Source organism: Sorex fumeus, unplaced genomic scaffold (assembly GCF_029834395.1).
Source record: "Sorex fumeus unplaced genomic scaffold, SorFum_2.1 ptg000054l, whole genome shotgun sequence".
Lineage (NCBI taxonomy): Eukaryota > Metazoa > Chordata > Mammalia > Eulipotyphla > Soricidae > Sorex > Sorex fumeus.
The window spans coordinates 36,481,505-36,508,914 of record NW_026606111.1 but is presented as its reverse complement, the minus strand read 5'-3'; the positions used below and the strand labels follow the sequence as shown (position 1 = coordinate 36,508,914).

General features: G+C 38.3%; 1 protein-coding gene across 1 annotated transcript in view; it reads right to left on the bottom strand.

Moving 5' to 3' along the window:
• The window catches only part of SLC35F1 (solute carrier family 35 member F1), a 532,726-nt gene that overhangs the window by 387,757 nt on the left and 117,559 nt on the right, over positions 1-27,410 (bottom strand). The window lies entirely within an intron of this gene.

Genomic DNA, 27,410 nt, shown 5'->3' with positions numbered 1-27,410 from the left:
AAAAAATGGGGAAAAAACTCTAAATAGCTCTAAGGTGAATCAGAGACCTAGGGGATGACTCTAAGAGGAACAAGATTAGAATCATCAGAATACCAGAAAAACAGGGAAGCAACCCCAATGAAAGAGTCACAGTTAAATAAATCATTGCTGAAAAGTTCCCAGAGCTAAAGAATGCAGATATCCAGATCAAAGGTGCCAGAAGGATGCCAGCTAAAAGAGACACTAATAAAACACTCCAAGGCATATCATAATCAGAAAGATGAATGCCATGGATAGAGACACAATACTGCAAGCAGTCAGGTCAAAGAAGGAAATCATATACAAAGGAGCACCCCTTAGATTTACAGCAGACCTATTAGAGGAAACCCTCCAAGCCCAAAGACAATGGTGGGATATAGTGAAAACACTCATTGAAATGAACACCTCACCAATAATAGTTTATCCAGCTAAACTCTCTCAAACTTGATGGAACAATATACCATTTTATAGATAAACAACAGCTCAGGAACTTCATAGACTCAAAACCAACCTAAAAGGATTAAAAGGGCTCCTGTAAGACAAGAAGGAAAACACTTATAAGCACAACAAACCCTTACAGAAAGATGGCACAAAACCCCACGACAATAATCTCTCTCAATGCCAATGGTCTAAATGCACCAATCAAGAGACACAGAGTGGAAAAATGGATCCAGAAACTGAAACCAACATTCTGGTGCCTACAAGAAACACATCTGAACAGTAAGAGCAAACACAGACTCAAAGTTGAAGGATAGAAAGCAATCCTCAAAAAAGCTGGGGTGGCCATACTAGTATCTGACTAAATAGATAACAGGTTGAAAAAGATTAGAAGGGACAGCGAAGGCCATTCTCTATTTATCAAGGGATATGCACAACAGAAAGATATCTCACTCTTAAATGTATATGCACCCAATGAGGGACCAACTAAATACTTAAAACAATTGCTAACAGATTTTAAGGAGGACATTGCTAGCAATACAATAGTAGTCAGAGACTTCAACACTAACTTACCACCTCTGGATAGATCAACAAGAACAAAACTCAGCAAGGAAACACTGGCTCTGAAGAAAGGAATAGAAGAGAAAGGACTAACAGACCTATATCGTGCTTTACGCCCCCAAAAGAAAGAATACACATTCTTTTCCAGTGCACACAGAACATTTTCTAAAATAGACCACGTGCTGGGTCACAAAACATACCTCAATAGAATCAGGAAGATAGAAATTATACCAACAACCTTTTCAGACCACGATACACTGAAGATAGAAGCTAAACACACAGATGCAGAGAACAAAATCAAACACCTGGAAATTAAATAACTCAATGTTGAACAATGAATGGGTCAGAAAGGAAGTCAAGGAAGAAATCAAAAGATGCATAGAAACAAATGAGAATGAACACACGAGCTACCAGAACCTATGGAACACAGCTAAGGCCATGTTAAGAGGAAAATCTATAGTTCTGCAAGCATTCCTCCGGAAGGAAGAAAGGGCCTACATAGATAACTTGACTTCACAGCTCAAGATCTTAGAAAAAGACCAAGAAAATGAACACAAACTCAGCTGAAGGATAGAAATAATAAAACTTAGAGCAGAAATTGAAGACATAAAAACCAAAAAAAAATATATCCAAAAGGTCAATTAAACCAAGAGCTGGTTCTTTGAGAAAATAAACAATATTGATCAAACACTAGCAAGACTCAAAGAAATAGAAAGAGAGAGAGAGTGAACCCTAATAAACCGAATCAGAAATGAAAAAGGGGACATCACAACAGAAACCAGTGAAATTCAAAGGCTCATCAGAGACTACTTTGAGAGTCTGTATGCCACAAAAAAAGAGAACCTAGAAGAAATAAATGAATTCCTGGATTCCTATAATCTCCCAAGACTGAACTAAGAAGACTTGGAATTCCTGAATAGAGCTATTAATATCAAGAAAATTGAAACTGTAATCAAAAGACTTGCCAAAAACAAAAGCCCAGGTCCAGATTGATTCACTAGTGAATTCTTCCAAACATTTAAAGTAGACCTGTTGCCAGTTCTTCTTAAGCTTTTCCAGGAAATTGAAAAAACAGGAACTCTCCAAAACAGTTTCTATGAAGCCCATATATCTCTAATACCAAACGGAAACAAAGACACCACAAGAAATGAAAACTACAGGCCGATATCCTTGATGAACATGGATGTGAAGATTCTCAACAAAATACTAGCAAATAGAATTCAACAACTCATCAAAAAGATCATACACCATGATCAAGTGGGATTCATCCTGGGGATACAAGGACGGTTTAACACTTGGAAATCAATCAACATAATCCATCATATCAACAAAATAAAAGATAAAAATCATATGATCATATGAATAGATGCAAAGAAAGCATTTGACAAGATCCAGCACCCACGTAAGATGAAAACCCTTGTGAAAATGGGGATAGAGGGGACTTTTCTCAATATAGTTAAAGCCATCTACCACAAGTCTATGGCAAGCATCATCCTCAATGGGGAAAAACTGAGAGCCTTCTCCTTAAGATCAGGGATGATACAAGGATGTCCACTCTCTCCACTGTTGCTCAATATAGTATTGGAAGTACTTGCAATAGTGAGCAGGCAAGAAAAAGACATTAAGGGCATCCAGGTAGGAAAGGAAGAAATCAAGCTCTCACTATTGGCAGATGATATGATACTATACTTAGAGAACTCTAAAACCTCTACCAAGAAACTCCTAGAAACAATAGACTCGTATAGTAAAGTGGCAGGCTATAAAATCAATACCCAAAAGTCCACGGCTTTCCTATATGCAAATAGTGAAAGAGAAGAAAGTGTCATGAAGAAAACAATCCCATTCACAATAGTGCCCCAGAAAATCAAGTACCTAGGAATCAGATTAACAAAGGAAGTAAAGGACATGTACAAAGAAAACTACAAAACACTACTTCAGGAAATAAAAGATGACACCAGGAATTGGAAAAATATCCCCTGTTTATGAATCAGGAGAGTTAACATTGTCAAAATGGCAATACTTCCCAAAGCACTGTACAAATTTAATGGGATCCCTATTACGATACCCATGACATTCTTCAAAGAAATGGAGCAAACACTCCTGAAAGTTATATGGAACAATAAGTCCCCACGTATACCTAGAGCAATTCTTGGGAAAAATAAAATGGGAGGAATCAACCTCCCTAACTTCAAACTCTACTACAAAGCAGTAATAATTAAATCAGCATGGTACTGAAACAAAGGCAGAGCTGCAGACCAATGAAACAGGGTCGAATATACTGACAACTCCCCCCAAGCATATGGTCATCTAATCTTCGATAAGGGGGCAAGAAATGTGAAGTGGAGCAAGGAAAGCCTCTTTAACAAATTGTGCTGGCAAAACTGGACAGCTACGTTCAAAAATGTGGGCTCAGATCTGTCCCTAACATCAACTACAAAAGTAAGATCAAAATGGATTAAAGACCTCAACATCAGACCGGAATCCATAAGATACATTGAAGACAAAGCTGGCAAAACTCTCCATGACATTGAAGCTAATGGTATCTTCAAAGATGTCACGCCACTGGCCAAGCAAGTGCAAACAGAGATAGATAAATGGGACTATCTTAAACTAAGAAGCTTCTACAACTCAAAAGAAACAGTGACCAAACTACAAAGACAGTCTACAGAATGGGAAAGGATATTCTCCGAATACACATCCAACAAGGGGTTGATATCAAGGATATACAAAATACTGGTTGAACTCCACAAGAAGAAAACAACCAACCCCATCAAAAAATGGGGCAATGAAATAAACAGAAATTTTCTCAAAGAAGAAATCCAAATGGCTAAAAGGCACATGAGAAAATGCTCTACAGCATTAATTATCAGGGAGATTCAGATCAAAACGACAAAGAGATATCATCTCACACCACAGAGACTGACCCACATCCAAAAGACCAAAAGCAACCAGTGCTGGCGCAGATGTAGCGAGAAAGGGACTCTCCTTCAGTGCTGGTGGGAATGCCGACTGATTCAGCCATTTTGGAAAACAGAATGGACGATCCTCAAAAAATTAAAAATTGAACTCCCATTTGACCCAGCAATACCACTCCTGGAAATATATCCCAGAGAGGCAAAAAAGTATAGTCGAAGTGACATCTGCACTTGTTTGTTCATTGCAGCACTCTTTACAATAGCTAGAATCTGGAAAAAAAACCTGAGTGCCCGAGAACAGATGACTGGTTAAAGAAACTTTGGTACATCTACACAATGGAGTACTATGCAGCTGTTAGAAAAGATGAAGTCAAGTGTACAAGTGTTACTACATGGAAAGTATGCTAAGCAAAACGAGTCAGAAAGAAAGGGACATATATAGAAAGATTGCATTCATCTGGGGAACATAAAGTAACAAAATAGGAAACTAACACCCAAGAATAGCCGAGATATGTACCAGGAGTATTACTCCATGGCTTGGAGGACAGCCGCACACGCTAGGGGAAAAGGCAGCTCAGATAGAGAAGGGAGCACCAAATAAAGGGTTTTGGGAGGTTCCTCTCAGGATGGGAAATGTGTGATGAGAGTAGACTATAGACTGAACAAGATTGCCACTCAATGTCTCTTTTGCAAACCACAGCACTCAAAAGGAGAGAGATAACAAAAGGGAATGCCCTGCCACAAAGGTAGGGTGGGATGGGGGGATGGGGTGTGGGAGGGATACTGAGACTGGTTGGTGGTGGAGAACGGGCACTGGTGGAGGGATGGGTATTAGATCATTGTATAACTGAAACCCAAGTACAAAAATTTGTAAGTCTACAACTGTACCTCATGGTGTTTCACTAATAAAAATGTAAGAAAAGAAAAAGATACCAAAAATTTTATATTTCAAAAGAAAATATTATAAATATTAAATGTTATCAATAGAAAGTAATTTCCTGTTTTTGTGATTCACTAGTCTAAGTTATATTAAATCAAATTTACCAGTCAAAGACAAGTATTATGTTTACATAATTATTATTTATAAGAAGCAAGATGTGGAAATATTAATGTCTACAAAATTAGCAGTTTTAATTTTGAAAGTATTTTATAACTTGTAAACAATTTCTTGAAATGTCATTTGAGTATGCATTACTATAAAAGGGTTTATGTTTAAATAATAAAGCTGTTACGGAAAAATTGAAACAAAAAAGAAAAGATGAAGTCATGAACTTTGCATATAAGTGGATCAACATGGAAAGTATCATGCTAAGTGAAATGAGTCAGAAAGAGAGAGACAGACATAGAAGGATTGCACTCATCTGTGGAATATGAAGTAACAGAAAGGGAGACTAACACCCAAGAATAACAAATATAAGTACCAAGGAGTTTGCTCCACGACTTGGAAGCCAGCCTCACATGCTGGAGGAGAAGGCAGATAGAGAAGGGAAAGCCAAGTATAGTGTGGTTGGAGGACATGCTGTGGATGGGAGATGCGTGCTGAAAGTAGACTATAGATCGAACAGAGTGGCCACTTAATACTTCTATTGCAAACCATAACACCCAAAGGGAGAGCGAGAACAAAAGGTAATGACCTGCCACAGAGGCAGGGTGGGTGAGGGGGGATGGGGTGGGAGGATCGTAGGTGGTGGAGGGTAGGCACTGGTGGAGGGACGGGTACCGGAGCATTGTATGACTAAAATACAAGCACTAAAATATGTAAATTTGTAAATATAGCTCACGGTGATTCTCTAATAAAAAATTAAAAAGAAAACAAAACAAAACAAAAACAGAGGATTTTGGGAAAACTGTAGATGAAATGTTAACTATTATTAGCATTGCTTGAGAACTCACCATGACTGTCATGGAGCAGACACTGATAAAGGACCTGAGGCCAAAGATGTCAACTTTTCCATTTAAATAGACATAGATGAATAGCAAGGGTCAGTTCTTAGATCATACCACCAAACTCTTTCCTTGCCCAATGCTTCCCTAGAATGCTTCACATTTATTATCATATTTATATGTTTGACAAAATAAAGGTAAGGAAAATAAGATTTATGTCCAAAGAGAAAGATCCACTGTTTTACTTTGTCATTGTATTTTCTTCGTTTTCTTGTATAGCTTTCGCGTTGTCATAAAAGCACATTGCATAGTCACACAGGGCTGTACATCTAGGTTTCTAGTCTGGCTCACGCTTTCTTGTTGCCATCTTGAATGTATTTATAATTTTGTAACAAAAGACATAGTTTCATTTAGCATTGTGCTCAGAAAATTACATATTTGTTCCTATGCATTTACTTTTAATATATCTCTTCTTTTGGCCTCAGGAAACATCCACCACACTTCCTTTTCTTACACAAAGATACATTATGAATCATTCATTACATAGCAGGAATGTTCCATACTATTCTTTGTTCCTACACAAAAATGGCAAAATATGACTGAAAAAAAAAAGTTCAACCCAGCAGCCTTGAGACACTCACATTCATGGTTTTCATTCTCTGCTCAACAGTCCTTAATTCCCTATTTTTCTAGTCCTCTGTCATCTTCACTATTTATAACACCTTTTCACTCGTTTTCTTAAGATTTATCACTTTCTCTTTTACCCTTTCTGAATAAATACTTTTACCTTTCTTTTTTTCATTATTGTCAAAAAGTGCTGTCAGTATCAACATTTTCCAAACAGTAGTCCTCACCTTATTATCATAGTCAGTTCTCATGCAATGTATCTTGTTCCAATGGCTGTCATCACTTTCCTACCCATTTAATTAAACAAGAAACTTGGTGGTCATCCTTAACACTTCTTCACATCAAACTCATTTCCAAATCTTGTCAGATTAGTATTGCTTGGATTTATTCACATTTTTCTATTTCCTCCACCACTACTTTAATACTATCCTCTGGTTTACCAAAATAACATCTTAATTAGTTTTAATGTAGCCAATCTAAATTTACTTCTTAGTAACTAAATGCATTTTCATGTTATAGTCATAAACATTTTATAATAAAAATATGGTCACATTCTATGAAACACTGCAAAAAAAGCTAAGAAATGCTTTCATTCCTGTATGCTTTACTGTATTTCATTTGTTTTAGTTCTGTTTTTGTTTGCAGACAACATTCAACTGTGCTAAAATCATACTTCTGGCTGTGTACTCAGAGATCACTCCAGCAGAAGGACCAAATGAGGTGCTGGTTGCATGCAAGGTAAGCACCCTAATTCCTGTATTTCAGCTTTAATAACCCTATCCTCACAAGAAGTTAATTTCTGCTCTTCCCCGCACACAACTCTAGGTCACCCTGGTATCTTGTTTTGACCAACATAATGTGGCAAACATATCATAGTGTAGGAGTTTGAACTCAGGTCTCCAGAGGTCACAGAGGCAATTGGGTTTCTGACATTTGGAATGCTCTGCATTCATTGCTAGAGGAATTTCTCTGTGCATGACTGTAATGCTACATGAAAAATTTCCATTAGCTCACCAGTTCCTAACGTGCTCTATCTCCCTTTTCAATAGCACATCTATAGCTCCCAGGACTAAGATATTCAGATATTCAGGATTAAGATATTTTTGACCTGTTCTTCTTTTTCCTCTAATTGAATTTCTCTAAAATCTCATCCCTAATCATTTACAAAATTATATAGTTTGTTCTTTTCACCTTAATTTCTAGTTTCAGTACCTAACAAGTTCTAGTTCCCTATCTGAATTACAACAACAATTCTTTGCTTAGTCTCCAAACTCTAGTTTTGTGCTCTCCATTAAGCTTAAGTATAATTTTGAGTAACTTTCTTAAGTTTTCTTTTATTTTATACACATACACACACACACACACAAAATCTATGCTAATCTCCTTTTATCCAGTTCTTCAAATCAATATCTTCCATTTAGTTTTCAAAGGTTCCACCATTCAATTCTATCTCCCGTCTTTCCAAACTAATCTCCTAGTATTTGTATATTTCTTCTTCATCAACTACTTCAATTTTCTCAACTATTTAGTAAATATTCAATGTTTATCTGTCTTTTGCTCTCTGTTAATAAAGATCTCTAGAACGTAAGTTCTAGAACTTCATACCCTAAATAAGAGACATGATCCTTACTCAGTCTTGCTCTTCCCAAAGTAATTGTTTTAAGCCATATAAACGACCAGTTTCTTCATCTGTACTCAAAAGGGATTTTTTCTTCCAGCTGGAACACTTGGAAATTCAAAATTTTTCTAAAACTGTGTCTGATCCAGTTCTTTCTTCCTGTGCTTCTCCCCCTCCATTCTTTGTTAGAACTTGTGTTCTAAAATTGGTTTTCGATAACTCATTTCTAAGTCTTAAGGAGTTGAGTACCATGTCATCTCCTACTCTAATTTTACTACTTATGGCTTTCATTTGAAGCATGTAGTTACAAGCAGATACAACACTACTGACACCATCCATAGGATGTGAGTGTTGTTAGGTTTAACTATAATAAATAGTGCAGCATACTACGCCCTAATAAAATTGTCTCTGAGAATAGGAGGAGAAACAGAGGTGTTATTAGAATTCATTGTGGCTATTCTATAAAAGAAAAAAATAGCATGTGTGTTTTAATTGGATCTTCAAGTTCGCCAGAGGCCAGTCTCTGAAATTGTTTCAAATGCTGTGACATTTGTCTAACACTTTTAAAAACACTCCTCAAGGTAAAAAAAAAAGAAGAAGAAGAAGCCCTCCCCAAATACACACATACACAAAAAGAAAATAAATTTAAAAAAACACATTATAGTGAATTAGATCCATCATGATAAAGGGTACAACACAAATAGGATGAGTATTTGTTGAAATGACTTTTCACTGAAGAGAAATAGCAACCAAATTGAACAATATCACTACCAACTATTACATAAAAATAGACCTACATTTCCTTCCACTGGTATTGCCCCAGGGGTTCAATGTAAAATAAGGGAGTTAAAATGGATGAGGATTGAATCATGAAATCTTTTTTATTCTGTGCACTATGTAATATAAAACTAAGCCTATATAGCTATTAGAAAGATGATTATAAGAGTAATACATATCCCAAACTAAGAAGAATATCAGATTTTTAAAAGGTTCTCTCCCTTCTCCCTCATCTCCAATTCATAGCATATATACAAGAATGATTCATTTTGGAAAACAGTATGGATGATTCTCAAAAAATTAGAATTTTATCTCCCATTAGACCCAACAATACCACTCCTGGGAATATATCCCAGAGAGGCAAAAAAGTATAGTCAAAGTGACATCTGCACTTGTTTGTTTATTGCAGCTCTCTTTACAATAGCCAGAATCTGAAAAAAATCTGAGTGCCCAAGAACAGATGAGTGATTAAAGAAACTCTGGTACATTTACACAATGGAGTACTATGTAGCTGTTAGAAAAGATGAAGTCATGAAATTTACATACAAGTGGTACTACATGGAAAGTATCTTGTTAAGCGAAATGAGTCAGAAAGAACGAGATAGACAGAAAGATTGCATTCATCTAGGGAACATAAAGTAACAAAATGGGAGACTAACACCCAGGAGTGGCCGAAATTAGACCAGGAATTTTGCTCCATGACTTGGAGGCCAACCACATGTGCTAGGGGAAAAGGAAGCTCGAATAGAGAAGGGAGCACCAAATAAAGGGTTTTGGGAGGATCCTCCCAGGATGGGAGAAGCATGCTGAAAGTAGACTATAGACCAAACCTGATTGCCACTCAATGCCTCTCTTGCAAGCCACAGGACCCAAAAGGAGAGAGAGAGAAAAAAAGGGAATGCCCTGCCACAGAGGCAGGGTGGGATGGGGGGACGAAGGGTGGGAGGGATGCTGGGACCTGTGGTGGAGAATGGGCACTGGTGGAGGGATGGGTACTTGATCATTGTATAACTGAAACCCAAGCACAAAAATTTGTAAGTCTATAACTGTACCTCATGTTGTTTCACTAATAAAAAAAATAAATTAAAAAAAGAAAAAAAAAGAATGATTCATCACAGAATTAATGCTCGATATCTTTTGATGATACTAATTGAACACAACTATGCAAAATGAAAAAAAAATCTGTTCACTAACAGTTTCTATGTTAGTAATGCATTACCTTTAATTCACACTTATACAAAGGATGCATTCAAACAGTCTATCAAAAACATATTTTGTTCTTTGGCACTAAAATATCAGTTAAGGACTTATGTACTTACTGTTTTATGCTATATGTAAATGTGGATAATCTGTTGACAAAGTAAAACATCAAATATACCATATATTTCAACATATTTATTCTAATTTCAAGATTATTTTGTTCAAATCCAATTCAAGGGAGTTCCAAAACTTATTTTGGCTTTATAGAAACCATATTATAGACATTTACATGGAAAAGTTTAAAAGCAATGTCCTTCAGCTTAGTGAACAGAGATGTGGAGACAGCAACTCCATTGTTCTTATTTCATCTGACACATTAAATTAAAAGAATGGGAATTCTTTTAAATGATTTTAAGTCTATTGTGACAGTCCTCATCAAGTACTATTGTCAAAGAGCAAACTTGAATTTTCTGTCGTGGTTTGTAATTTGGTATATCCTAAAACTGCCAAAGAAAGAGTTGGTAAAGATGATTCAAACTAGAATGTGTATAGTGTGACCTAACAATGCACATTTAAACACCAACAATGTCACCAGTTAACTCGATGAAGTAAGAACAGAACATTTTTCAGATAAAAACGTCCTGCAAAAAAAAGAATGCCCTACATAATGTTTTTCATTTATATCATTCTTATTAAAGAGTTAATAATGTTCTCTGGGGGGTGGGAGGGATACTGGGAACAGTAGGGGTGGAGAATGGGCACTGGTGGATGGATGGGTACCCAATCATTGTATAACTGAAATCCAAACACAAAAATTTGTAAGTCTACAACTGTACCTCATGGTGTATAACTAATAAAAATCTAAAAAAAGAATTAATAATGTTCTCACACTATTTCAAAAATAAATGCTAACTATATATGATAGGGATAAAGGTGGTAGTTAATACTAAGGTTATGAAAATTTTGCAACTTAAAAAAAATAAACCTAATATATTGCACACCATAAATTAATATAATTGTTATATGTTAACTTATCCTAATAAAACTCAAAAAAAGTATATACAATAAAATAGAGAATTCTTAAAAGAAATTCTCATAGAGCAATATGTCTATATATCAAAGTATATTTCTTATAGCATAAGAATATGTTTAAAATAACCTTATCTAAATCATTTTGGCATCAGTAACAACAACAATGATCCTACAAAAGTTTTATAGGTTGGAATACATTTCCAACCTATAAAAGTGCTTTGGTCATATATAATGCAATAGATATACTAATTAATTATTTAACCTAATAAAAACCTGTAAAGTAGGAGTAGTTATGCCCATTTTCAAGTAATAAGATACTTAGGGAAATTGAGGAATTTATGCACTTATTAAGTGACATAGATAAAGTCTTACCTTTGATCATAAATTTAATTCTCCTTCCACTTACATAATCCAGATTGATAATGACTATTATGAGGCACTATGTGAACCATTAATGTGGCATTTTAGGCTAAGCTAGAGAGCTTCAAAAGCAAAATATATATTAGTAAGTTCCATTGACTTCTTTATACATTTTTCAGAATGATCTTAGACCAAGTTCCCACCAACTATTTTTCTAAAGGGGCTCACAATAATCCAGAATCTCTCTTAACAGTAATCTTAGGAAATAAAGTAAAAATAAAACTTAACTTCAAGGACTTTATTTAATAAGTAGAGATTATATAAGTGTGCTGAAATAATACCCTCAAGCTGAGTTACACAAGAACCACAAAAGATCTACCACAGATGAGTGACAGAAACATAATTAGTACATGCTCATGCAGTTGCCAAGTTGCTATTATTTAGAAGAGCACTCTCTACTTCAAGTTGAGCTTTAGCTACCCACTGAATATCATAGTTACCAGAAACTGAAGAATGGTAGCATTAAGGCTGAAGTGGTATTAGAGTGGGGAGGGCATTTGCCTCACACAGCCAACCCAGGTTCTGTCCCCAGCATTATACCAAGCACCACCAGGAGTGATTTCTGAGTGCAGAGCCAGGAGTAACACCTGAGCATCACTGGGTGTGACCTAACAAGCCAAAAAAAAATATGGTATCATGAAAGTAAAGTATCCTGATATGAATTCCAGGGAAACAATGCCAAGAGGTCCTTAATAGGAAGCCACATTCCTACCATGTTCCATTTATGACTCTGTAATGTGACCAGTAAACAAAAGAAAAAAGACAAAGTTGGTATTCATTTCTTGGGAAATATAACACTAAGGAATCTAATATAATATAAACTTGCTTACTCTTTATGTCCACACTCTATAATTTACTCTAGACTCAAGGAGTTTCCAAGGATTTATCCTATTCTGGGCATTGTGCACTGCTTATGCGTACATAGGCCAATATTCACAACACCCTTAGGTTTACTCTGTTCCAGGATCAGTCAAACTAAGCCAGACACTGAGATTTTTGCCCTCTTCTATATTGGATCCTGAAGCTACTTCAATTTTTAGGAAATATTCCTAGGAGAAAAAGACAGTGAGATTCCATGGATCCTATTCCCTAGACAAGTCTGTTTGCTTTCAGATTTAGCACAGAATTGGAAAAAATATATATATCTAGCACAAAATCTTTGGTATCTTGTCCAGTCTCATATTAAGAAATAATTATGGCATTTCCCTACACAAATTTGGTTTTTGGGTGAATTTTGTTGATGTTGTCAATAAGGGTGGTAATGGAAAATAGGGATAGAATGGCTTCAAGTAGTTTCCTTTCCGAAGCATTCATTCATAGACATGCATCTTAACCTTGAAAGTGATTGTGAGCCTTTGTGAAAAAAAAGAACTCTTAGATGGAAAGAACCCAGGATACCAGCAAAGAATTCAGTGCTTATTAATTGAAGCATTAAACAAATATTAACTAACAGACACAGTGCAGGCACTGATGCCACCGAATCAATTTTACACAATAGCTTGGATCTAAAATCACCCAATAAAAATAGAAATTCTTGAACAAAGAATATTTGCTGTTAAATGTTAAAATGTTGATTCAAGAAATGAATTCTATTCCATTTCAAAGAAATAGAAGAAAAATCACATTCCTTTCCCTCCCACTTTGCTGGTGAGCTAAGTTGGACAAAATAATGTTTTAAAATATATAAAAGGCTCACAAAGTTCCTATTTCTTAACCTTTCTTTAAATTAACATTTCTATGGGAAACAATAGTGTGACAAATCTTTTTTCTTTCAGTGCTCATAATATATATTATGAAGCATAAAATAGTAAATATTAATCATGCTATCAATTCCAAAGATTAAAATGACAACAGAAACATGCAGGGTGATGGTAGTTTCTATAAAAACACTCACTCAAGTTTCAGAGAAATGGGTGCCAGTTACGCTGAAAGCTTACTTTAAAACATTCTAAGGGAGAAAACATCAATGCTGAGGTTACAGGACTCCAGCAACTCACAGGAAAATGATTCCAAGCTTACGGTGGGAAACAGCAAAGAAAGAACTAAATTCTTGAATTACAGAAATGATTACAGGGTGTATTTTCTGAAAATCAGTTATTTTCTCAAAATTCAGGATTGACCATTTATATATTGTAGAATTTTTTTCATTAAAACATTCTCAGATAATAAGGCTAGTTTTATTAAATCATCTTCAAAGTGTACAGTTAAAGATATACTTAACAAATAAGTGGGTTTCTTAGCTGGTTTGGGTGATCTGAAAGACACTGATGATTTCTGAAAATTCAGGGCAAATATAAGACTTATACCCTTTGACCTCAGGGAGCTTTTGATTTAACAGAAGCATAAACAAATATTAACTAACAGACACAGTGCAGGCACTGATGCCACCGAATCAATTTTACACAATAGCTTGGATCTAAAATCACCCAATAAAAATAGAAATTCTTGAACAAAGAATATTTGCTGTTAAATGTTAAAATGTTGATTCAAGAAATGAATTCTATTCCATTTCAAAGAAATAGAAGAAAAATCACATTCCTTTCCCTCCCACAAAGAGGGTGGGAGAACATAGAGGGTGGGAGTAGGGGAGACCTGTCTTAAAAGGATTTAAAGGTGTGATGTGATCATCCCCTGATGGGAACACAAGATCTCTCATTTAGGGCAGGTCCTTGGGAAGATACTATGTAGATACTATATTGAGAACAAGGATACCACAAATTCAGTTGGAGTTGTTGGGTAAAACCAAATGGGAACAGAAGTGGGAAGTCCTCCAACTGGTGAGCAACTAAAGGTAAGAACAGAGTTTGGTAGACCCCCACTCTAGAAAAGTTTAGTGGGAAAACTAAGATTTTGTAGTGTGGTTAATTAAAATACTAGCTGTACTCCCCCACTAGGATGGGACAAAAACAGTGCCATGTGAAGCCCTTTAAAAATCTTTCACGCCAAACTGAACGTGGCCATTTCTTTTATTGAATTGATTAAGCATTTTGCAAAAAGAACTGAACCTTCCGGAGGTGAAAATCATGTGGACACCCTTTGGGCAAGTTAGGGAATCCCGGGTGAGAGAGTGAGTGTGGTGCACACCAGTGTGAGAGGAGGACCGGTCCGAGCGAGTGTTGTCGCAGATTGCTGTGTGTGTGGTCTCTTTTCACTGCCATTTACTTGTCACTCAAATTTACTACTAGAAATCTTATTTTGGGTCAAAGGAAGGCCCAGAACATGGGCCTGGTGATGAAGAAGGATAAATTGGATACCTTCTGCTCGGTCAAGTGGCCCTCTTTTGGGAATTCAGATGATGACCACGTAGGGATTGATGCAGTGAAGGAATCCATGAGGAAGGAGGTAATCTGTGGAAAATCTGCTGTATGCTCCCTTGGAAATCTCTGTGGGGATGGGGGAGGAATGTGATAACCTCTGTGTGAATGTGTGTGTACATGAGCACCCTGATAGGTCCTCCTATGGGGCATGATTTTGTAGCTCCACGACCTTGCACTCTTAAAGTCCCTCTAAAGTCACGGAGCTTGAGTGGGCTGCCTACGATTCCACAGAGAACGTATGGTCAAGGGTGGCATTGGCATAGCTGCCAGTAGCAAGTCACAATGGTAAACCACTAAGACCAATTTCTCCACCGGTCAGGCAAGAATCTGAATGGCCTCTGCAAAGAGGCACCCCTCCTTTGTCTGTTTTGCATCACCGTCCACTATGGGAGGGACGGGAGGAAAGCCCACTAGTGAGAAGACTCTGGGAAACTAAGGCAGACCAATTTCTAGGCAGAAAATCCTTTTCCCCACCCAGGTTCAGTCTAACCTGAAGATCAGCTAGAGGTCAATTGAAATGCTAATGAAGGCAATCCAGAGGTAATGCAGAAAGAAAAAAAGGGGGGGGGGAGGGCGTAAAAGGCAGGCAGGTAAGAGGCCTGAGAAAAGCAGCAAGCCAGCAAAAAGCAGGGAAGAGGTAGCAAGCTAGGAAAGGTAGAACTGTTTTTTTAAGGAACACAGTTTTTAAGACCACAGCACTAGGTTCAGCTCGGACACACAGCTGTGAGTCTGCCCGACACCAGGCCCACCCAGGGACGCCAGATGTGTAAACTCAAAAAAACTGCAGCAGCGGCAGTCTATCTCTTCCACTGCCCGCATTCTGTTGTCTCACACCGCTTCCCCCACCTCAGGGAGGTTGATGGCTCGCGATAGGCAGGTGAAGGAAGGAAATGAGGGCCAGGCAAGTTGGTATTAGTTGCAGTTTATTGCATTCCCTTCTCCATTCTCCTCTGATTCTCCTGCTTCTTCCTCCCCCATGCTACTTCATTCTCCTCCTCTATCCCCCTTCATTCTCCTTCTTGCTCTGGAATCTGGATCCTCTTTCTCCTTCTCCTTCTGGAGTCTGGATCCTGATCCCAATTTCCTTTCTCCTCTTGCTCTGAAGTTTGGATTCTGATCCCCTTTCTTCTCCTTCTCTGGAATCTCGATTCTGATTCCCCAGTTCACTCTTACAGTCTAGTTAAATCCCAAAACCATGAGGGGTTGGGGTAACAATTACACATAGGTGTGGTCACAATCAATGGGGGTAAAGTTCTTTCCCTCGGGGAAAGCCACTTCTAAGACAGATACTCTCTCAGCCGAACAGCCCACCCTAGAATGAAATCCTCTGGCTGTGTTTCTCCTCTCCTTGTCCAACAAACCTATAAGCATACATAATATAAATCATTTTGTATGGATACAGTAAGAAATACTTAAGTTTATAGAATTGCTCTTCTAGGGCCATCTTGATCTCAGACTACAGTGCTCTAGCCAGATAGTCTTTCCAATCCCTAGCAGGGTCCTAGTCTTGTCATTACTTTTGGATCATTACAACATTTGTCTATGATCAAGCTCTTAACTTATAGGTAAGAATCGTGGCACTTTGGCCTGGCCCATTTCAATGCCAGAGTAGCTCACATCTTGCCGAGTCCATTCAGTCCCTCGTTGAGACCCTGCTTTTGGGGTGCTATGAACTAAGGGCAACTGAGGCTTAAGTCGAGAAAGCAGATGTCCGGGAGTGAATAATATTCAAAGCCAATCAAATCCTAAGTTACAAAGCCCATAATATTAACTGTCTCCATGTATTTATACAAAAAGGACATTGCATTAAACTATTCATAAGACATAAGGACAGGAGAAAGGCAGTATTAACTTACAATACAAGTTCAGTGTCCTAGAAGGATCTGACCTTACAAATTAACAGAGTCTGATTAGGAGGAAAAGCTGATTAACTGGTTGGAGAAGAAAATATAGAGAAGTGCTAACAGATAAACTAAGGAATGGGAGTGACTCGGGAGCACTGTGATGGGTGTAACCTGATAAACCTAAGCTCCTGTGACAAGGGAGAAAGGACAAAGCAATGTTATCCTACAAGCCAGTCAATTGATAAGGACATGGAAAGCCCCCGGGTTTTAAAGGATGGATGTCTAGGCAGATATCTAATGAGTGCTTGGCCATTTTAGCTACCCCAATCAACCTAATTACCATATACCTGCCAGACAATACAGATGCATCCAAAAAGAGAGCTGATATTTAAAGCATTCCAGATGCCCTCTAGATGCTGAGTCCTTTTTTTTTTTCATTTTTACTGTATTCTGACTTAACAATTGTTTCTACATCTCCACTCCTATTTCTTCAAACACAGTGTCTCTATGCCTCTCTCCTTTAATTTCATCTCCAGCTTCTGGTCTCAGAATTCTCCATAACCTCATGCCCAAGAGAAATCTAAAGCTGTTCCCTGTCCTGTTTACAAATACCCAAAAGTTTCTGAGATTTAAGATTAAATATAGGTGCAATAGGAATTTGGATTTAAAAACCTGAATATCCATTATTTCACTCTACTATTTCTGTGGTTTTGTTTTCAAACGATGTAGTGGTTAATCCTTTACAGATTTCTTGTGCATGTGAAGTCTACCTCCTCACCAGATATCAATGCTTGAATACCAAAACCCTCCTCACCAGACTCTAATGCAATGTATTTCTTCCAAAGTACTCCAATCCATAAATAAGAAACCCTTGTATAAATTCTGAGAGCCTTCAATCTGTAGTGCACATTTTGGGATCTTGGCAATAACAAGTAACACATACTAATGTCCACTTTGTGTTGAAGTGACGATATATACAATGTTGTGTTTTATCCTGATTATGCATCCATAAAGTACTTAATAGGAATATACTCATTTTATACGTGAGTAACACAGAATTCAGAGAGCAACTAACTTGTCTAAGATAATGTACCTAAGGAACATGGATTTGAACCCACTTTTAATCTAAATGCTATTTTTTCCACAGTAATAACAATGTCAAATAATAGACTTAGGTTATTTCTTTGTCTAAGATTATAAACTACTCTTTATTTTCTGAATGTATATAGTACTCAACAGAGTGTTAAGTATATTGCAGGTGCTTGATTATTTGTGCACAAAATATAGACTGTAGCTGGGAATTCTCTACATAAATGGATAAGAGAAAGTGAAAATAGTTTTCATTTTGATCCATAAACAAATGGATTTGAATGAAAACTAATATACGGTTATGTCTATAGGGTGTTAACATAGTAGTTTAGTCAGTGAGAAAAAAGTTATCTAAGTGATTCTGAGATATCACATGAATTAAAAACTGATTCTGTAAGATATTTCTTTTCAAAAATCTGGCAGTAATCAAGTACTATTCCTGGTTCTGTGCTTAGAAGTAACCCTTGGTAGTACTTGGGTGACAAAATATGGTGCCAGGGATTTGAACCAAGTTTGGTGAGATGCAAGCAAGAGGGTTATTGTATTATCTCTCCTAATGATACATTCCTATATCCACTGGCTATGCTGAACCTGACTTCATAGTTGCATTTCTTCTAAGGCATAATTTTGCCTTCTAAGGTGAGGTAAATACTGAAAAGTAAAACTATGTATTTTTATTATAGACATATGGATGGAGTCAAAGTGATAGTACCATGAGCATTTGCCTTGCTTGCAGTCAATACTGATTTAATTACCAGCAGCCAATATCCTACCTTGAGCCATCTAGGAGTGATCAATGAGCACCCTCAGGGACAGGTCCTTGAGCACAGAGCCAGGAGTAAGCTCTGAACACTGCCAGAAGTGGCCCAAAATCAAACCCAAAAAAATCTCCTTATGATGATTAAAAATAATCATCCCCAAATATATTTTTATAAGTTACTCTTTTAAACATTGTTATTGAGTCACCTGAATTGAAAATACAATAGTTTTCCCTACTCACAAAAAAGATAATAAGTCTCCTTAGGGAGAAATTCTGGCTCAATAAAAATTACGACATCTCACCCCACCTGACCTTGTAATTCATACACTATAGATCAATGTTTAAAGGCCTGCTGTTCAGTCTCCAAAGCTCCCCAAGAATGTCATCTACACAGAAAGCTGGCACCTGGATGAGCTTCAAAGTCCCCACATGGACACTGGAGTGAGCTCATCACATCAGGCAAAAAATCAGCCTCTGTTCACAGTGCCTCATCTTGCCTTAGTGGGAGATGGTTTCCTCACAATCACATTCATTCATGAGAAGAGAGCACTGGGGTCCACACTGAACAACTCTTCATTGAACTGCAGAAAATGGGGAAATAGCTGCCGTGTTTTCCCAGTGATGTTATTAATATTTAAGTGCTGTTCCCTCGGGTGGGGGGTTGGGAGGGCCCTAAGAACTCAACTCTATGAAGGCTCTGACCTATTTTCATGAAATTACTGCCTCACTAATGAACTAACTGTTCAAAAAGAAAAAAATAAGATAAATCACATCTTTCAAATTCCAAGCAACCACCAGAGAATGCTAGTGTGGGCAAAAATAAGTTTATAGATATCTAGATATATCACTTGCAAAACTTGCAGCCCCTTATGTTGGTAATATAAAAGATTTTATATCTCAGCCGAGTGCTTAATGGTTTGCAATACTAGCCCTCATTTCTATTCTGGCAATTGAACATCTTATTAATGAATGATGATATTAAGTAATAGCACCCATAAAATGGCACATAGCTCTGAATTCAGAGTTCTTACTGTATCTCACCATTTTTATTAAATTACAGAAAGCAAATAGAGTGAAGCACAGTCTCACTTCAGGGAGGTTAAGTGATTTTCCAGGAACCACTTCGCAAGCTAGCAAGTATAAATAAGGACAGAAGCTCCACAGGCTCCTTCAATAACATTGGGCCCACACATCCTGCAAGGCTTCTCAGCTCACATTTTCCAATCAAGACAAAACTCAGAAACAACAGGTGCTAGCTTGCTAATCCTGTCTGCTGCTGTTGCCATGAACACTCTCAGCTACATATCTAGACTGCCTTTGCCTTCCAACTACTGCGTTCCCTTTAGTCATTTACTGTCTGAGCATGCTGCCTCCCAGGAAAGCATCATATACAAGAGGGAGATTAATGAAATGACAGATGTTAAGTTTATTAAAAAGGAAAAATAAATATCATGTCTCCTTGAAGACAAAAGTAACTACGCATTACTTTCCTATCTTTCTCCTCTATTTTTCCATTGCCCCCATTTTTCCCTCTGCCTCCTGGTCATTAATAATATATGAACAGAATACAATGTTTTATAATACATTTTAAAATAATGATTGTTTTGTTAATCTTTTCTTCCCATGTTTTTACTTTTCTTAAAGATCTATGTATGCTATTAACACTGTTAACAACATCAAATTTATTTTTTAAAATTATTAAAAACTTATTATTAGACATGATTAAAAACATTCTGATATGTATAAAATATTTATTCTAAAAACTCAAAGCACTTTTCTTTCTCCCTTTGCTAATAAACCTATAAGAAGCAGACACAAAGATATGGAATGTATCTTGTCCTTCAGTCCAGTGTCTGATTCTATAACAAGGTTTCTCACATGGCACAATTGACAATTGGCCAGATAGTCCGGCGTTTATTGGGTTGTTCTGTACACTAATGGAGGTTTAGCAACATCCCTATCCCTATCCACTAGCTGCCAGTAATTATCACCCACCCACCACCCCTGCAAATAAGTAACAATAAAAGATGGCTCCAGACATTGTCAATCATTTGGTCTGCTGAACATTTTATCCTCGATGGAACCAAATCAGTCCCAACCCAAAGACTACTATTTAGACATTACTGCCTAGTTGTCTATCTATATGAGTTAGAGATGCACAGAGGTTATTTTGTATGCGTCTTTTTTTTTCTTTTTTTTTTTTTTTTTTGCTTTTTGGGTTACACCAAGCTATGCTCAGGGGTTACTCCTGGTTCATGCACTCAGGAATTACTCCTGGCGATGCTCAGGGGACCATATGGGATGCTGGGGATCGAACCCGGGTTGGGCCGCGTGCAAGGCCAACACCCTACCCGCTGTGCTATCACTCCAGCCACTCCAGCATACACACCAGAATGTGTGCGTCATTCTGCAGGGAGGAGTGAAGCTAGGGATCAGTAAGGTGAGAGATTCCTCTTTTTTAATAATGTCTACTTACCTCACATTGATCCTGAAAGAATTACTGCAAACACCACAAGATTGGGTAAATAATTGTGAGGGATTTTTCCAGAGTAATCTTAAACAACAACCCCACCAAAAAAATAATTTATATACATATGTGTCTGCATGCTTTGGAGAGACATATGGTTTATATAACATGATTGGAGTTTTACCAAAATATATGCATTTTCTACTATTTTGCCATGTTAAATGAATTTGAAGAGGCCTCTACTTATGAATATGATCTAATAAAATAGTAAGAAAAATTAAGAGCTAATTCTTGATATATCATAAACTACTTTTACTCTTCTCTGTGTTTATATTTATCACAAAAATGTTTACTGCTAAAATATATTGGGAAGCCTTCACAAAGAACTAATTAATCCTTAGTATATTAATACTGAAGGAATCATTGCCAGTCCTTACTGAGGAGACAAATTTAAAAATAAGCAGCATTACTTTCCTGAAATAATCCAAACTAAAAAAGGAGGCTCTTGAATAGAAGATTTATGTCCAAAAATCCTTTCAGATTTGTAGGTTCAGGATGCACAAAGAAAATGGTGACAAATCAGATTCTGGCATTTGTACTATAATTAGGAAATGTCATTCCATGTCATATAAAAATTAAATTTAATTTAAAATTGTTTTTAGTTTGTTCCTACCTAGAAGAATTCCTTTCTCTTATTATAAGATATGCCTCACACATGCATTCAGTTTCTATCTTCATGACTCAATTGTCAAACAAGCAGCCATTAATTTCTAAATTTCTAGCATACAGATTTCCATCTAACTAAAACACCAAAAGTAAAATAAAACACGTGTTTCACTGAATGTTTGACCTTAGAAAAAATTGCTCTTAATGGGTCTAGGTGGACATAAATCTATGAGAAAATATCTGAATATACAATTGAAGCAATTTGGACAAAAACATCATTTAAGAAAACCAGGACAAAATTTATCCTAAAGAACTGAGGTTTTCATTTTGAAAGCAGTTTCACAGAATGAATAATTAAAAATACACTAGAAAATGGCAGTGAGAGACAAAATAGAGGGTATTAAGATATTTTATGGGCTTGTAGTCAAAGGATGAGTGGACTTGGAGGATTTAAATTGTTTTCTTGCCTCTAATTAGCTCTATGACCCTGGTAAAAGTTACAAATCCTACAGTAGTGCAGAAACCGGAAGAATAGTACATCTATATTTCTGATTTTCTCCATTCCCATTTTATTTTCTCATTTTCTTCATATCAACTGATTTCTAAACACAACTCTACTTACTTCTCTTTAGATTTAAAAATGAGGAATAGGTGGCCAGGTTGGTGCTCTGTGGTAAAATACAAGCCGAGCTATAAAATCTGGGTTCCATCCCTGGCACAGCCACCAAAAAAGGTGGGTGGAGGAGTAATGGACCACACTGAACCAGCTAGCACTCTGGATCTCCTGGCTAACATAACTGCCCATACCCTGATTTTGGATATCCTTGGTTCTTTTGATGCACTATGATTTCAACACCTATTTAATAAGTCAAACATCTACCACTATCACTATCATCTGTTGTTCATGGATTTGCTTGAACGGGTGCCAGTAACATCTCAATTTGTCCCTGTCACATGCTAATATAGCCCGATGGCAAACTGGGGGCTCTTCCAGGGTCAGGGGAATGAGGACCATCATTGTTATTGTTTTTGGCATATCGGGTACACCACAGGTAGCTTTCCAAGCTCTGCAGTGCAGGAAGGATACTCTCTGATAGGAATGGAGGCTATGGGGGCAGCCTCTAATCACCTTTACAGGTCTTCCCAGTCAGGTATATATGCGGGCTGGATACTCTTGGTAGCCTGCTAGGTTCTCTGAGAGTGAGAACTAGACAAAAAGAGACAAAACTAGACAAAACTATTATTTTATATATATTAACTTCTGGGAGCTTGGTTTTATAGTCTCTGGATCTTGGCCGTTGACGAGATTACACAGAGATTGGTGGGTGTAACTACCTAGCTACTGGAAGATGGGGAATCTGGGTAGAAAAGGCCCAGTCCCAAACCGAGCAGACTTGGAGATCTCAGCCCAGGTCCCACACACCTGGGTTCCTCTGCCGGTTCCTTCATGAATGAGGCTTGTCCAAGAGTGTGGAGAGTGGTCTTAGCATGGCTGTGGCTGTGTCCCAGCAGTCTTTAGCTGCCGCGGCTCTGCTCAGGATGGAGAGGGGAAACTCAACTCTCTCAAACAAAAGTCAAACATCTAACATTAGAAAATTAAAAAAACAAAACTGATCTTCAGAATCTCTTTAACCTAACTAACTTCTCCACTTCCTACCATTGAAGACAGTAGATTGGTCTACCTTGTTCTCTATTGTATCCTGAGTGGGAGCTCAGTGTCTGGCACATGAGAGAAACTAAAGAAAATGGGAGCCTGAGAGATAGTACAAAGATAGGTGTTTGCTTTGCATACAGCTGGCCCGGTTTAGATCTGTGGCCCCACCGATGGCCCCTTGTAGGATAACACTGTTTTGTCCTCCCTCAGGTAGCTTAGGTTTATCGGGTCACACCCATCCCAGTGCTCCCGAGTCACTCCCATTCCTCTGTTTATCTGTACACTCTTCTCTGTGCTCTCCTCCCCAGCCAGTTAATCACCCTCATTTCGTCTTTTATCTGCCCTTGGCCAACACCCGTCCTGATTCAGGCCACACACAGTGGCTCAAGAGCACTGAATGCGGGCAGTGAGATAGAGCTGTCTAGAAAGCCCACGAACACACAAACTTCAGTGTGCTAAGATTTTACACCTGGCGTCCCTTGGGCGGGCTCAAGCTACCAAGTAAAGGTAAGAATAGCATTCGGTGCACCCCCACTATAGAAAATGAGTGGGAGAATAGGATTTTTTAGTTTGCTCAGAGTTAGAATCCTAGCAGTAATCCCCCACTAAGATGAGACAGAATCTGGGTCTTCCCAAGATCTTTCATAGTTTCTCGAGTGAGACTGAACAGGCCAAGATGTTTATGGATTTGATTCAGTGTCTCTCCCACAAAACAGGGAACCCAGAATTCTACATTTCCAGAGACCAGCTCTGGTCCTGCTTTATGAAGTAAACTCATGGTTCCCGGATGAAGGAACTCTAGAAACCAAGATTTGGGGAAAAGTTAAGAAAAATGTCTATTAGGCATCAAGGGAAGGGACTAAGATCCCCCTGGAATTCTGGATTACATGGGAGATTATTGATTTTATTCTCCTGTTTTGGAAAAAGCACAGTTGAGGAGGAGAAGAATATTAGGGATAATATGGCCTCAGCTCCTCCCATACCTAAATCTCAAAGGGGTTTTCATAGTAAAAATATTTCTCTGGCTGATGAATATAGCTCCACTTCCAGTGCATCAGATAAAAGCGATGCAGATTATGAGACTGCTGGAACTCCCTCGGATTCTGAGTCTGAGAGAAGCTCAGCAAAGCGGCCTCCAGACCACTCGAGACATGCTCCCAATCTCCCAGTTCAGGCAGAGAAGTAGCAGCCTCCATTTTATCTCAGGTTAAGAATGGATTCTCTTAGTCATTTCAAAAGGGACTGTGCCTCATACCGGCCTACATCTCCATACTGTAGGGAGTATTTTACAGACTGGAGTAAAAAGGCTTACTGGTTACCTCAAGATTTTCACATAGTTGCAAAGACGTATTTAAACTGTTCTCAGTACATTCAGTGGAGGATGTGGTTCAGTTATGAGGCCAAGACAAAGCTTCAGGGCCTAGGCCATGCTGGACAAAAATTTTCAGGGATTTAATTGATTTATGAGATGTTAATAGGTGAAGGGAAATGGCGAGACCCAAAAAGGCAAGTCACTTGCCTTGTGCTGTCTTTGCTAATGTCAGTGAAGCAGCCCTGAGTGCATGGGAGAAGATTGATGCAGATGCAGAATTTAAGGGAAGTTTTACTAAGATTGTCCAGAGGGCCTCAGAACCTTATGCAGACTTCATAGGAAAGTTGATGGAAGCTACTGAAATGCAGGTTAAGGTAAGGAAACTCAGGAGCTGTTGACTAAACAATTGGCCTTTGAAAATGATAATGAGGATTGCCAGGCCATTCTGTGCCTTATTAAAGAGAAGGAAGATATAATGGGGTATTTGAAAACATGCAGGAATGTTGGTTCTTTTAAACATATGGTGCAAAGAAAGATTTTTGTGGCCTATACTGTACAGAGACAAGCTCAGAAAAGATGTTTTAACTGTGGAAAACCAGGCCACTTTTGTAAGGACTGAAGTGCACCTCCCAAACATGCCACTGTGAGAGCACCTCCTGGGCCCTGTCCCAGGTGTAAGAAGGGAAACCACTGGGCTAGAGACTGCAGAGCCATTCTTGCACCTCCCGGGCCCTGTCCCTGGTATAAGAGGGGATATCACTGGGCCAGAGATTGTTGCTTCAATTTTGATGCAGCTATGGACCCCAATTCGGGAAACTGGCACGGGGGCCAGCCCCAGGCCCCGCAAAATCCAGGGATGTTCCCAGTTGCAGCCCCTCTCCCCAAGGTGCAGTCTCAGAGCTCCAATCAGTAGACTCACTGCAGCCAGTGACCACAGGAAGCACAGTCTTGAATATTTCCTGCCCTAATACAATTACTATAACCCCCGCCCAATGTCCCTCCAAATTAAATTCTGGTGTAAAGGGACCAATTCCACAAGGCACTATAGGCCTACTCCTAGGAAGAAACAGTTCCACTATTAAGGGAATTACTGTTCATACTGTAGTCATCGATTCTGATTATACTGGTGAAATAACAATCGTTATCACAGTGCCTACCGTTTGGACATTTGATAAGGGAGAGCACATCGCTCAGCTTCTCTTACTTCCTTTTGTTGTGCCAGGTCTATCCATTCGCCCTAGTGGGGGAGGTTTTGACAGCACTAATCGTATGATTGTCTATGTTGCCCGTCTGAGGGAAGCAACCACCCACTTCTAATTCTTGAGATTCATGGAAAGAAATTTAAGGGAATGATTGACATGGGAGCCAATGCCTCTATCATTTCCACCCAATATTGGCCCCGTAACTGGGCCATTCAGGCAATACCATATGGTTTACATGGAGTAGGCATGATACCTTCTTTCTCCATCCCACAGAGTGCCAGATGGTTAAGGTGTATTGGCCCAGAGGGCATTACAGTCACTTTTCAGCCCTATGTGGCACCTGTAACTCTGAATTAATGGGAACGAGATTTACTTGAGCAATGGCAAGCAGAGATTAGGATTCCCATTCCACTTCCACATTCCACTGTGGACTTTGGTTCTGAGGCCTCCCCTCTTTTAATTGGAACTGCTGCAGCTTCACGCCCAGCACCCCTCTGTATTCAGTGAAAATCCCATGATCCTATGTGGTCCTCCCAGTGACCCCTTAATAATGAAAAACTAAGGGTGTTAGAATCCTTGGTAAAAGAATAACTGAAGTTGGGACATATTGAAACTTCATTTTCGGAATGAAATTCCCTTGTCTTTGTTATCCAATAGAAGTAAGGAAAGTGGCATCTGTTGATTGATCTACGGAATGTTAACTCCACCATGGTTCCCATGTGGGTTCTTCAACCCAGCCTTCCTTCTCCTGCTGCCATTCCTAAGGATTGGCCACTGATTGTGTCATTGATTTAAAAGATTGTTTTTACAACATTCCCATACACCCAGATGATTGTAAGTGTTTTTGCGTTCTCTGTCCCCTCTCTTAATAATCGCGCACCTATGCGCAGATGTCAATGGACTGTTCTACCTCAGGGAATGACCAATACCACTACCATGTGTCAATATTTTGTTGACTTGACCTTGCGCCCTTCTTGTGTCAAGTTCCCTCAGGCCTATGTTATTCATTATATGGATGATATCTTACTTGCGTGTTCTCATGATGGACAGCTCCAAAGATTACATGAGGATGTTATAACTCGTTTACCTGCAGCTGAGTTACAAATAGCCATAGAAAAAATTCAGATGCTGTCTCCATATGAGTATTTAGGCTATGTTCTTGAGCGTATTACTGTGTGACCTCAAAAAATTTCTATTCACCATGATAAACTCAAAACCTTTAATGACTTTCAAAAACTGCTAGGAAACATTAGCTGGGTCTGCCCCTCTCTAGGCATTCCCAACTCAGACCTCCATAATCTATTCCTGACCCTTGAAGGCAGCTCTGCCCTGAACAGTCCTAGGCAGTTAACCCCTGACGCTCAGAAAGAATTAGAATTTTTTTCTAGACTGACTCCAGAAATCCCATCTTTCCCAGTTTGCTCCTAGAGAAAACCTGTGGCTCCTGCTTTTTGATACCCCCCAGTCACCCACTGCTGCACACTCCACAACTTTCTGACCCAACAGAATGGCTCCATTTGTACAACAAAGAGTCTCACATTCTGGTGCCTTATCTCAGTTAATAACTAAACATATAATTAAAGAGAGACTGAGAGTCCTTGCCATGCTG